Genomic DNA, 12,634 nt, shown 5'->3' on the forward strand with positions numbered 1-12,634 from the left:
TCAGATTGTGGGTTCATTGATTGCGTCTCAGATCTAGCGTTTCTCGTAAACTCGCTATGTATCGTCTCGGTTTCATACCGAGGTATATCGACAAACACTCTATGGTTGTTTATTATTTATTGTTCGTAATCGGATCCGGGTCCGGGTTTCGGTTTATGGTTCGTTATAACTATATTAATATCCGTTGCGTTTTTATTGATCGTTCAACTTTATATATTAATGATGATTAATATTTATCGTAACGACACTAATAACTAAAACGGGTTTGAAAAAGTTTTATCCGTTTTCGTTCTCGAACCACCGTTGAAACCCGACAGTGGTATCAGAGCCGCGGTTACAACGTACGAGTCGATACCGGTTCGTTTAAAACCGGATCTACATCTTAAACTTTAAATCGTTTAAAGTTTATAGATCTAGAATTATTTTCGGGTGATTTTGAGTTGGTCAAAGTTTTGTTTATTCTATTTGACCAAGTCAAAACGACCCGAAATTTTATTTATTGTGAATATGTAAATCCGGCCCCGACCTATGTGTTTGTTTGGTTGTGTTTGGTGTTTGAGCTTGTTTTGGCCACATGGTTGGTTCAAAAGTTGTAAAAAGGTTATTATTAAATTTTCGGTTTTCTTTGGCCATAAAGATGGTTCAAATTTGTAATAGGACATATTATTGTTAGTTTATAAGTTTGTAATTAAGAAGACGCGAAGATAGCCGAGGACGAGCTCATGGACATCTTGGAGTTAGTGGGAGTTCGGACAAGACGACGGGATGCACGGAGAAGTCCATCCTTGTGGTTGTTTGTGTTGTGAACCCCTTGACCCGATCGGTCTCCCTAATTGGCTCTAGCGAGACCGATCACCTTTTGGCCATAAGGATTTACATATTATTGTTATTTGCTATTTGTGAATGCTTGGATTGTTTATAATAGGATTATAATATCACCGACCTAATACCAAATAAATTGGAAAAATAAACTTTTTTTTTAACCGATTTTGTTTTGCAAATTAAAATCGTTTTGATTTCCAAAACTAATAAGTTATTTTAACTTAAAATTGGTTAGTCATATCGCGACAAACTTAGTTTCTAATAGGTTATCTAAAACTAAGTGTCCTGAGAGATGAAAGGGTTCATCTATTCGTCCCGATAATAAATACAGTAAAATTTGACTTTTACTCTATTTGGTAAATTTTAAAATTAATCCCAATTTAAAACCAATAGTTTATGTCAATCCTACTACAAGTCACACTTGAGGCATACTACGAAATTTCGAGTGTTTGGAGCTACAGCACCGCACTTGTTTTCTAGCCTATCCCATCAAGGTGAAAGTGCTTCGTTGACATATCTGGCCCTTTCACACGTCACGGTACTAGGACAACTATTATTTTACTCTCCTGTTACGTGCTAAAGCTGTCTGGAGACTTAAAGTGGGCAAAGATGAGGCTAAACGTATCTATACGGACAATCGTTGTCTCTATAGGCCTCATAACCGAGAGTTGTGCTCTATTCACAATTGGCAATCGTTGTCAGTCTGCCTAACCACTTATTAATGTTGTGTGCTACAGCTGCCTTTAATAACTGGAAGCCAGATTCTCATACTCCTAATTAATTAATGTTATTGGGTCATTAATAATAGGACTACAACGTCGAAAATACTAATTAAATTTACTTTTGCTTAATTAATCAGATGTCGTCAAACGAAATTTCACCCTACGCCCTTAAGACTATCCTTGAGAAGGATAAACTGAATGGTACCAACTTCATCGAATGGCACCGCAACTTAAGACTTGTTCTCACCATGGCAAAGCGCCTGTATGTTCTTGATGGACCTGTTCCAACCGAGCCTGAAAACAACACAGCCGCTGCACGAAAAGTTCTTGACAAGCATAAGGATGACTCGGCTGAGGTCTCCTGTATTATGCTAGCCACCATGACTTCTGAGCTTGCTAAAGGCTTGGAAGACTTTGGTGCCTATGAGATGCTTGAGCAACTCAAGGGCATGTTCCAGAAACAAGCCCGTCAAGAACGTTTCGACACCATGAAACAACTCATCAGTTGCAAGATGGCAGAGGGGTCTCCCGTCAGTGCTCATGTTCTAAAGATGAAGGGGCACATCGATCAGCTCAAGAAACTTGATTATCCCATGCCCGAGAAGTTGGCATCGGATTTCATTCTCAACTCTCTCCCCAACTCATACGACCAGTTCGTAATGTATTTCAACATGAATGGTTGGGTGAAGACAGTGCTGGAGTTTCATAACATGCTCAAGACGGCTGATATGAACATTGCTTCTAGGACCAATCAAATTCTGATGATTCGATCTGCTGGTGTCAAGAAGCCAAAACCAAGGAATCGGGGTTATAAGGGAAAATGCAAGAAGAAAGTTACTGTTGCTGCCCATGTTGCCACCAACACTAACAAGGTGGTTGCAAAGAAAAAGACCCGCCCTTTGAGGAGCGCAAGTGCTTCAAATGCAACCAAATGGGGCACTGGATGAGAAACTGCCTCGAGCACCTTGCTGAGATCAGAAAGAAGAGAGCCAATGGTGAAGGCTCTTCTAGAGGTATTTCCATATACGTTATTGAACTTTTCACTGTCTCTAGCAACACATGGGTATTTGATACCGGATGTGGTTACCACATCGTTAATGTCTTGCAGAAGCCTGGGAAGTGGAGGAAACTGAATAAAGGCAGCATGGAACTCATCGTTGGAGATGGGAAGAGAGTACCAGTTCTGGCAACTGGAGTATTTCATTTTACTTGTCCATCTGGCCTAGTTTTTCCTTTAAATAATTGTTTGTATGCTCCTGGCTTGACCAGAAACATCATTTCAGTTTCGTTGTTATTTGAGCAAGGATTTAAGTATGTTCTTAATGGCATGGCTATTTCTGCTTACTTAAATGATATCTTTTATTTTGAGGCTAAACCTCGAAATGGTATTTATGAGATTGATGTTCAACCTGACAATAACGTATATCATCTTTCAAAACGTATCAAGACTAGTGTCAATGATACTTTTCTATGGCATTGCCGACTTGGCCACATAAGCAAGGCAAGAGTTAAAAGGCTCCAATCCGAAGGTATTCTTGAATACACAGGACCGGACTCTTTTAACACTTGTGAATCTTGCTTAGCTGGCAAAATCGCCAAAGACTCCTTCACTAATAAAAGTGAACGAGCAAGTGATCTGTTAGGACTCATACATACTGATGTATGTGGACCTTTCAGAACCATGACTAGAAACCATGAAAGATACTTCGTTTCTTTTATCGACGATTATAGTCGATACGCTTATGTGTATCTTATGAAACACAAGCACGAAACTTTTGAAAAGTTCAAAGAGTTTCAAAACGAAGTGGAAAAACAACTTGATAAAACCATTAAGATACTTCGATCAGATCGAGGTGGAGAGTATCTCAGCACAGAGTTTATCACTCATCTAAAAGAGCATGGAATTGTTTCACAGCTCACTCCACCTGGCACACCCCAACTTAATGGCGTGAGCGAGAGGAGAAATCGAACTTTACTAAACATGGTTCGATCGATGATGTGTAGAACCAACTTGCCTCACTCCTTTTGGGGTTACGCCCTTATGACCGCCGGCCGGATTGTCAATCTAGCTCCAACTAAGAAGATAGACAAAACATCATATGAGATATGGCATAAGGGAAAGAAACCCAAATTGTCTTATTTTAGAGTATGGGGATGTGATGCTTATATTACAAGTGAGTATGATGACAAGCTTGATCCCCGCAGCGAAAAGGTTATATTCGTCGTATACTATTACAAGAGCGGTTATTACTTTTTCCATCCTGATACAAATACGATTTCTGTAAGGAGGAAAGGCCACTTCCGTGAAGAATAATTTCTTAGTCAAGGAACTAGAAATGACATTGTCGATCTTGAAGAAATTCAAGATCCACAACCAACCGCTGAGAAAGTTGGAGAGTCTGATCAACAAGTTGTTGTTGCTGATACATCAGACGTAAACACAAGCGTTCGCAGAAGTAGTAGGACTCCCGTACCAAATTCTAGATACTTATGTCATCTAGATGGTCCCGAAGTCTTATTAGTAGCCGAGTCTGGGGACGAGCCTACTAACTATAAGTCTGCTATCTTGGATCCGGAATCCAAGAAATGGCAAGATGCCATGAATGCTGATATGCAATCCATGCATGATAACCAAGTTTGGAACTTGGTTGAGCTACCCCCCGATTGTCGAGCAGTAGGGAGCAAATGGATTTTCAAGAAGAAAACCGACATGCATGGAAATGTGCAAACCTACAAAGCATGGCTAGTCGCGAAAGGTTTCACTCAAACTCAAGGTGTTGACTATGATGAAAATTTTTCGCCCGTTGCTATGACTAAGTCAATTAGGATATTGCTTGCCATTGCTGCATACTATGATTATGAGATATAAATGGATGTCAAAACCGCTTTCCTTAATGGACATCTTTCTGAAGATGTCTATATGGTTCAGCCTAAAGGTTTTGTCGATCCAAAATATCCTAATAAGGTTTGCAAATTGAACAAATCCATTTATGGACTTAAGCAGGCATCACGAAGCTGGAATCTTCACTTTGACGAGAAAATCAAATAGTTTGGTTTTGTCAAAAACGAAGATGAACCTTGTGTTTACAGAAAGGCTAGTGGGAGCACTATATCATTCCTCATCTTATATGTGGATGATATACTGATCATTGGAAACGACATTCCTATGCTTAAACAAATTAAGCTATGGTTGGAATCTTGTTTTGCAATGAAAGATCTTGGAGAAGCCGTGTAACACCCCGACCAAAGGCGGATTATACATCGGGGCGCCACATATTGTTTCATTACTCGTGACACTATTGGGTGTCAATATTTAATAAATACATTCATTCGCGCAGGCGCAGGGTAAACACAAGATATAAATAAACCAACATAAATTAATATATTATAAATCATAATATTCGAACAGCAATAACTTGTCTTGATACATTTTAATCTAGGTCCAAAAGTAAAAACGTCCTACGCGTCCACAAGCTCCAAAAGTAGCTACAGCAAACCTGAACATGTGTTAAAATAAACGTCAAACACTTGCGTGTTGGTGAGAAATCAAGTTTAATACAATACATAGATAACAATAAATCTGCGCGCAACATGTGTATGTCTGGTTTTCAACAAGGGTGTAATCTGATCGGGACCAACTCTAAGATTCATAAGACTGCCAGTGCTCACAATTGAGCTCACAAACAAGACAAACTGTGCATGTGTATACAAAAGAGAAAATCATAAACGATAGTTCTCCCGTGTTCATCTAATGGTACCATGAAAACTGCGGAATAGACCGACAAGACGGTTAATGATCCACACATACAAATAAACAGCCAAGTCTACGTCCTCAACACATGGGATACTGCGCGACTAAAGTTCATAAACAAGTTTAAGACTCTAAGTTTGTATGAACACATGAACATCCCAAAACATTAAAAGCAAAAAGGGATTAGGTACGAGATTACTCACTTGATAAACGATGCGGTGTAAGATAAAGCAAGAACCAACTTTAAACAAGCACAAGTTAACCTATAAATAAGATTATTGTTTTAATGATTGGTTTAAGTCTTGATTATAAGTTAGCATAATTAATAAGTAAATTATTATATATAACATATATATTACCGAAAATCAGGGCAGAGGAGAGGAGAAAACGGAGGCAAGAGAAGAAGACGGCAGAGAGAGCAAGGGGCAAGAGAACAGGAGAGATTAAGTGTTTTGTGTGTGTAGTGTTATGAAAATATTGTTATTATTTATAGGAAAACCCTAGGAGACATAATCCCTAAAAAAGGGGAAAGGATCTTTAACAGGATCAAGCAAAAGATATCAAAAAGCATAAGAAAACAAAAGCAAAAGATATGGAAAGATATGGCAGCTGCAGAGGCAAGATAAAGCTGTCAGGGAACAGTAAAAAGGCATGGGCAGATCAGATAAAGGTACTGGTCAAGCATGGCAAAAGCAGATCTCAAAAGATAATGTCAGTCACTTTTTCTGCCAACCAATGGGGTTGGTGCGCCAAAAGTGGCTTTTCAGACATAAAGCAGATTAGGTCAACAGCTCAAAGATAAGACAACACAAAAGCAACGGCTAGATTAAACAGAAGAAAACTCAAAGGGTTCAGCGCGAGAAGGCTAAGGCGCGAAGGCAGACACAGAAGGTCAAGAGAGCGCGAGCGCGAAGGCAGACAGAAACAACCTTAACGCGTCGCGGAAAGAACTACATTTCTAAGCGCGTCGCGGGAAGAATCACATTTCTTAGCGCGCCGCGGGAGGAACTAGAATTCCTAGCGCGCCGCGGGAAGAACTATAATTCTTCGCGCGTCGAGGGATGAATTACAATTCTTAGCGCGCTGCGAGAACTACAATCCTTAGCGCGTCGCGGGAAGAACTACCGTTCTTAGCGCGCTGCGAGAAGAACTACAATTCTTAGCGCGCTGCGAGAAGAGTTCGTCTCGCGTATCGCTGAAACAGGTGGTCTTCACGCAGGCTTCCTTGCAAGGGGTCTGCGCAGACAACCTTAGGCGGGAAGGAACAAAAGAGTTAGAAGAAAAAGAGGAAAACAAGGCTTAAGGGCGGGACGGCGACAAGAGGGAAAAGAAGGCGGAAAGAGAGGAGAGGGACGGGACGGCGGAAAGAAAGAGAGAGAAAGAGGCGGGAAGGAAAATATATTATTATTATTAAAAATAAAGTATAAGTATAAATAAATATCACATCATAAAAGAAAGAGTTCGGGTCAGAGAAACGGGTACCTGGGTCGGGTCGGATCGGGGCAGATGTCACAGTCTCCCCTACTTTAAGAAATTTCGTCCCGAAATTTATCTCGAAGTTGGTTGCGCAGAGAACAGGTGCGGGTACTTGATCTTCATTTGATCTTCCCTTTCCCATGTAAACTCGGCTCCGCGCTTGGACTCCCAGCGAACTTTCACGATAGGGATGCGACTGCGCTTGGTTTGCTTAACCTCGCGATCCATAATTTCAACAGGCTTCTCAACGAAGTGCATAGTTTCATCTACTTGAACTTCATCAAGTGGAATGTGAAGGTTCTCGTCAGCTAAACACTTCTTGAGATTGGATACATGGAACGTTGGATGCACATTACTGAGCGCGGGCGGCAGGTCAAGTCTGTAGGCAACTTTTCCCACACGCGCGATGATCTTGAATGGTCCAACATATCGAGGAGCAAGCTTACCTTTCTTCCCAAAGCGGACAACACCTTTCCAGGGCGACACTTTGAGGAGAACAAGATCACCAACTTGAAATTCGAGAGGCTTCCGCCTACGATCTGCGTAACTCTTCTGTCGGCTTCTGGCAGTTAGCAGATGATCACGGATCTTGGCGATTTTATCGGTTGTCTCTTGAACAAGTTCGGGTCCTGTGATTTGAGTTTCACCCACTTCGCTCCAACAAATCGGGGAGCGGCACTTACGACCGTAAAGTGCTTCAAATGGGGCCATACCGATACTGGAATGATAGCTGTTATTATAAGAGAACTCAATCAAAGGCAGGTGTGAATCCCAATTACCTCCAAAATCAAGAACACAAGATCGGAGCATATCCTCAAGAGTCTGAATAGTTCGCTCAGACTGACCGTCAGTCTGGGGATGATATGCCGTACTCATGTCCAAGCGAGTTCCTAGCGCAGATTGGAGAGATTTCCAAAAGCGAGATATAAAACGGCCATCGCGATCGGATATGATGCTCAAAGGAGTACCATGGCGGCAGACAATTTCCTTGACATAAAGCTGCGCGAGTTGCTCAACACGGTAGTTTTCACGAATGGGCAGAAAGTGAGCAGACTTAGTCAATCGATCCACTATTACCCAAATGCTATCATGTTTGCTTGCTGTCAAAGGTAACTTGGTAATAAAGTCCATCGCTACACATTCCCATTTCCACGTAGGAATTTCTGGTTGTTCGAGCAAACCAGATGGGCGTTGGTGTTCAGCTTTTACTTTAGAACAAGTCAGGCATCTAGCTACGAACACAGCAATATCCTTCTTCATACCGGGCCACCAATAAGTAATGCGCAAATCCTTGTACATCTTATCAGCGCCGGGATGAATAGAATACCGAGATTTGTGCGCTTCACTCAGGATATCAGCGCGAAGATTCACATCAAAGGGAATCCAGATGCGATTGAGATAGCAGAGAATTCCACTCAGATTAGGCACAAAATGCGCTTCCGCGCCACACGCTAACTCGGCGCGAAGGTTACCATTACTGATGGATGCGCGCTGCGCGTCACGAATACGCGATTCAAGGTTGCTTTGAATCGGCGCAAAGTGAAGATGCGTGCGCGGCAAAATACAGTTAAGCTGGCAGGGTTTTCGGCTGAGCGCATCGGCTACCACATTAGCCTTACCAGGATGATACCGGATCTCACAATCGTAATCGCTGATGAGTTCGTTCCATCGGCGTTGTCTCATGTTAAGTTCCTTCTGATCAAAGATATGCTGAAGGCTTTTATGGTCAGTGTAAAGGATACACTTAGTACCATAAAGGTAGTGTCTCCAGATCTTCAAGGCAAAAACAACTGCACCAAGTTCGAGGTCGTGAGTTGTATAATTCTTTTCATGAACCTTGAGTTGCCTTGATGCGTAAGCGATAACCTTGCCTCGTTGCATAAGAACACAACCGAGACCTTGGTTGGAGGCATCGCAGTACACGACAAAATCATCATTACCCTCAGGTAGCGCAAGAACAGGAGCTTCACACAACAAACGCTTGAGCGTTAGAAAGGCTTCTTCTTGCTTCGAGCCCCAAATATACGGTTTACCTTTGTGCGTTAGAGCTGTTAAAGGCAAAGCGATCTTCGAGAAGTTCGAAATGAAACGCCGGTAATAACCAGCTAAGCCCAGAAAGGAACGGATCTCAGAAGGAGAGGATGGCGTAATCCAGTTCTTGATTGCTTCAATTTTGGATGGGTCGACATGAATACCCATCTTGTTTACAACATGACCAAGAAACTGTACTTCATCCGACCAAAATTCACACTTGGAGAGCTTGGCAAAGAGCTGCTCGGTTCGAAGCTTTTGCAACACCAACCGAAGATGTTGCTCATGCTCGGCCTTGGTCTTAGAGTAAATCAGAACGTCATCGATAAACACAATCACGAATTTATCCAAGAAAGGCCTACACACCCGATTCATTAGATCCATGAAAACGGCGGGTGCGTTGGTTAAACCGAAGGACATGACCAAGAATTCAAAATGGCCATAACGAGTTCGAAAAGCTGTCTTCGGAACATCTTCATCGCGGATGCGCAACTGGTGATAGCCAGAGCGGAGATCAATCTTCGAGAAACAAGAGGCACCTTGGAGTTGATCAAAGAGGTCGTCAATACGCGGTAAGGGGTACCGGTTTTTAATGGTGAGTTTGTTCAACTCGCGGTAATCAATACACATGCGAAACGATCCATCTTTCTTTTTAACGAACAACACCGGAGCACCCCAGGGCGAAGAGCTAGGGCGGATGAATCCTTTAGCAGTCAACTCTTGAAGTTGGCTTGCCAATTCTTGCATCTCAGCGGGTGCAAGACGATAAGGAGATTTAGCTACGGGGGAAGCACCAGGGACAAGATCAATACGGAACTCGACTTCACGAGCGGGAGGGATACCAGGAAGATCATCAGGAAAAACTTCAGGGAAATCACGCACAACAGGGATATCGCGAAGCTTCTTTTCTTCAGCAGGTTTAACCACATGGGCTAGAAATGCAATACACTTCTTCCGCATGAGTCTTTGGGCTTCGGCGCAAGACATAAGTTTAAGACCACTGGAGGGTTTTTCGCCGTAGATATGAAGATCACCATTTTCTCGAGGAATGCGAATCAACTTCTTGGCGCAAATAACTTCGGCGCGATTCTTCGAGAGCCAGTCCATACCAATGATAACATCAAAGCTTCCAAGAGGCATGGGGATGAGGTCAATCAGAAAATCGTTTTCGTTAAGGTTAAGCGTACAATCTTTAATCACTGAGTTTATTAAAACAGTTTCACCATTAGCCAATTCAACTGAAAAATCTTCTTTTAAATCGTTGCGCGGTCGCGCAAGCTTCTGCTCGAAGGCGCGAGAGATAAAACTTCGATCGGCGCCAGTATCAAAAAGTATAGAAGCATAAAATCCGTTAAGTAAAAATGTACCATTAACTACGTCATTATTCGCTTGCGCTTGGTGCGCGGTTATGTTAAAAGCTCGTCCGCGCGTTACTTGGTTCGAAATCTGGTTCACCGGATTCGCTTGCGTAATCTGAACTTGTAGTCTTGGGCACGCGTTCCGGAAATGACTGGGATCACCGCAGTTAAAGCACGATCTGGGTCGTGGGTTTTGGTAGGTTGGTTGTGGGTTCTGCGGGTAGACTGGTGGTGTTGGCGCAATTGGATTGGCGGGAAGGACTCTACAGTTCTCAGCAGTGTGACCAGTACGGCCACATCGGTTACAAAGTCGACACGGGGTTTGGGTTGGGTGGTGAAATCTACAGGTTGGGCAAAAGGGATGGTTTCCTGTGTAAGGTTTCTTAGGAGGCGGGGCAGGGAGTGCGGGATTGGTTAAGGCATAGTTATGGACTACAGGAGGTGTTGGGTAGGTTGACAGTGGGTTAGGCGTATAAACTAGAGGTTGGTATGCGGGTTGCTGGACAATGGGCGGGTTGGTAAGCGCATAGGCTTTGCGCCTGCGCTTGAGGTTGTTACGGTTTGAGGGTTCTGGTTTGGTTTCTGTTGGTTCGGGGGCAGTTTTGGTGGGTTTGGTTTTCTCAGCTCCCCGCAGGAACAGGGTTCCTGCTCTGACATGGTTGTCGCTGAGCACAGCGGCCAACTCAATGGCGTCAGAGAGGGTAACTGGGTTTCTGGCCCATACAGAATCTTGAATTTCCATGGGGAGACCCCCAAGGAATTTCTCGATTGCTCGGCGGGAAGGGGTAACAAGGTGAGGGACCAGTAAGCTTAGCTCGTGGAAGCGCGTCGCGTACTCGCGCGCTTCACCGCTGTATTGCTTAAGATTCCAAAATTCCTCCTCCAGGCGCTTAACTTCGTTGGGAGGGCAGAATTCTCGCGTAAGAATTTCCTTGAATTCCTCCCATGTCATGCTAGAAGCAGCCTCTGCGCCACGCGCATGAGCTACTCCATTCCACCATGTAAGCGCTCTGGATTCCAGGACACTGGAAGCATATAGGGTTCGTCTGTCTGAGGGGCATTGGGTGTGGAGGAAAGTGTTTTCTATTTTCTCAAGCCACTGGAGCATCACGGTGGCTCCTTCAAGACCTGTGAACCTTGGAGGGTTACCCGCGTTAAAGGACTTAATGTTGTAACCAGAGGTGTTGGTATTGTTTTGGCTCAAAGCTTGGGCTATTGCGGCGGCCATTTCCTGGGAACGTTGCTGTCTACGCATGCGCGAGGCTTCTCTTCTCTGAAATCGGCGAGATAGCGGAGGCATTCTATAAAAATTTTAATTTTAGTTAATATCTTGGCTTTAGCGCAAAGTTTTAATCTTATAAAGCTTGGTTTCACGGAGTCAGTTACTGTCAAAAAGTAAAATAAATGATCCTAAATGCAGACTTAATAAAGGTAACAAATTCGAATCAAGAATCGACAATTCATGTATCACCATGACTTTCCGAATTCCCAATTTTAAAATATACGAGCAAACGAGTATTGGAGATTGACGATTCATGTATCACCATGACTTTTCAATCTTCAATATAAAACATACAAGAAAATGAGTATTGGAGGTTGACAATTCATGTATCACCATGGCTTTTCAACTCTCCAACCTCAGAACACAATCGTAAAGGGAAATTGAAAATCAACTATTCATGTATCACCATGACTTTTCGGATTTTCAAATCCAACAAACGAACATGTAAGTAAAATCAATAAAAATCGAAATTCGACAAAAATCGAAATATCGCGAAATAAAACATAAAATCATATACTGCGCAAGTGCGAGCATATTCATAAATAACGAGTAATTAACAATAAGCGCGCAATCATGAGATTTCTCTCATGCGCGAGAAGGGACTCTTAGGTATTCTAGGCCGTTACGTCTAACCACCTATCCTAAAGTCAACGAGCTCTGATACCAATCTGTAACACCCCGACCAAAGGCGGATTATACATCGGGGCGCCACATATTGTTTCATTACTCGTGACACTATTGGGTGTCAATATTTAATAAATACATTCATTCGCGCAGGCGCAGGGTAAACACAAGATATAAATAAACCAACATAAATTAATATATTATAAATCATAATATTCGAACAGCAATAACTTGTCTTGATACATTTTAATCTAGGTCCAAAAGTAAAAACGTCCTACGCGTCCACAAGCTCCAAAAGTAGCTACAGCAAACCTGAACATGTGTTAAAATAAACGTCAAACACTTGCGTGTTGGTGAGAAATCAAGTTTAATACAATACATAGATAACAATAAATCTGCGCGCAACATGTGTATGTCTGGTTTTCAACAAGGGTGTAATCTGATCGGGACCAACTCTAAGATTCATAAGACTGCCAGTGCTCACAATTGAGCTCACAAACAAGACAAACTGTGCATGTGTATACAAAAGAGAAAATCATAAACGATAGTTCTCCCGTGTTCATCTAAT

The sequence above is a fragment of the Bidens hawaiensis genome, unplaced genomic scaffold, assembly GCF_021521415.1.
Source record: "Bidens hawaiensis isolate Kalapana, Puna unplaced genomic scaffold, B.hawaiensis_p1.1 tig00015393_1, whole genome shotgun sequence".
NCBI lineage: Eukaryota > Viridiplantae > Streptophyta > Magnoliopsida > Asterales > Asteraceae > Bidens > Bidens hawaiensis.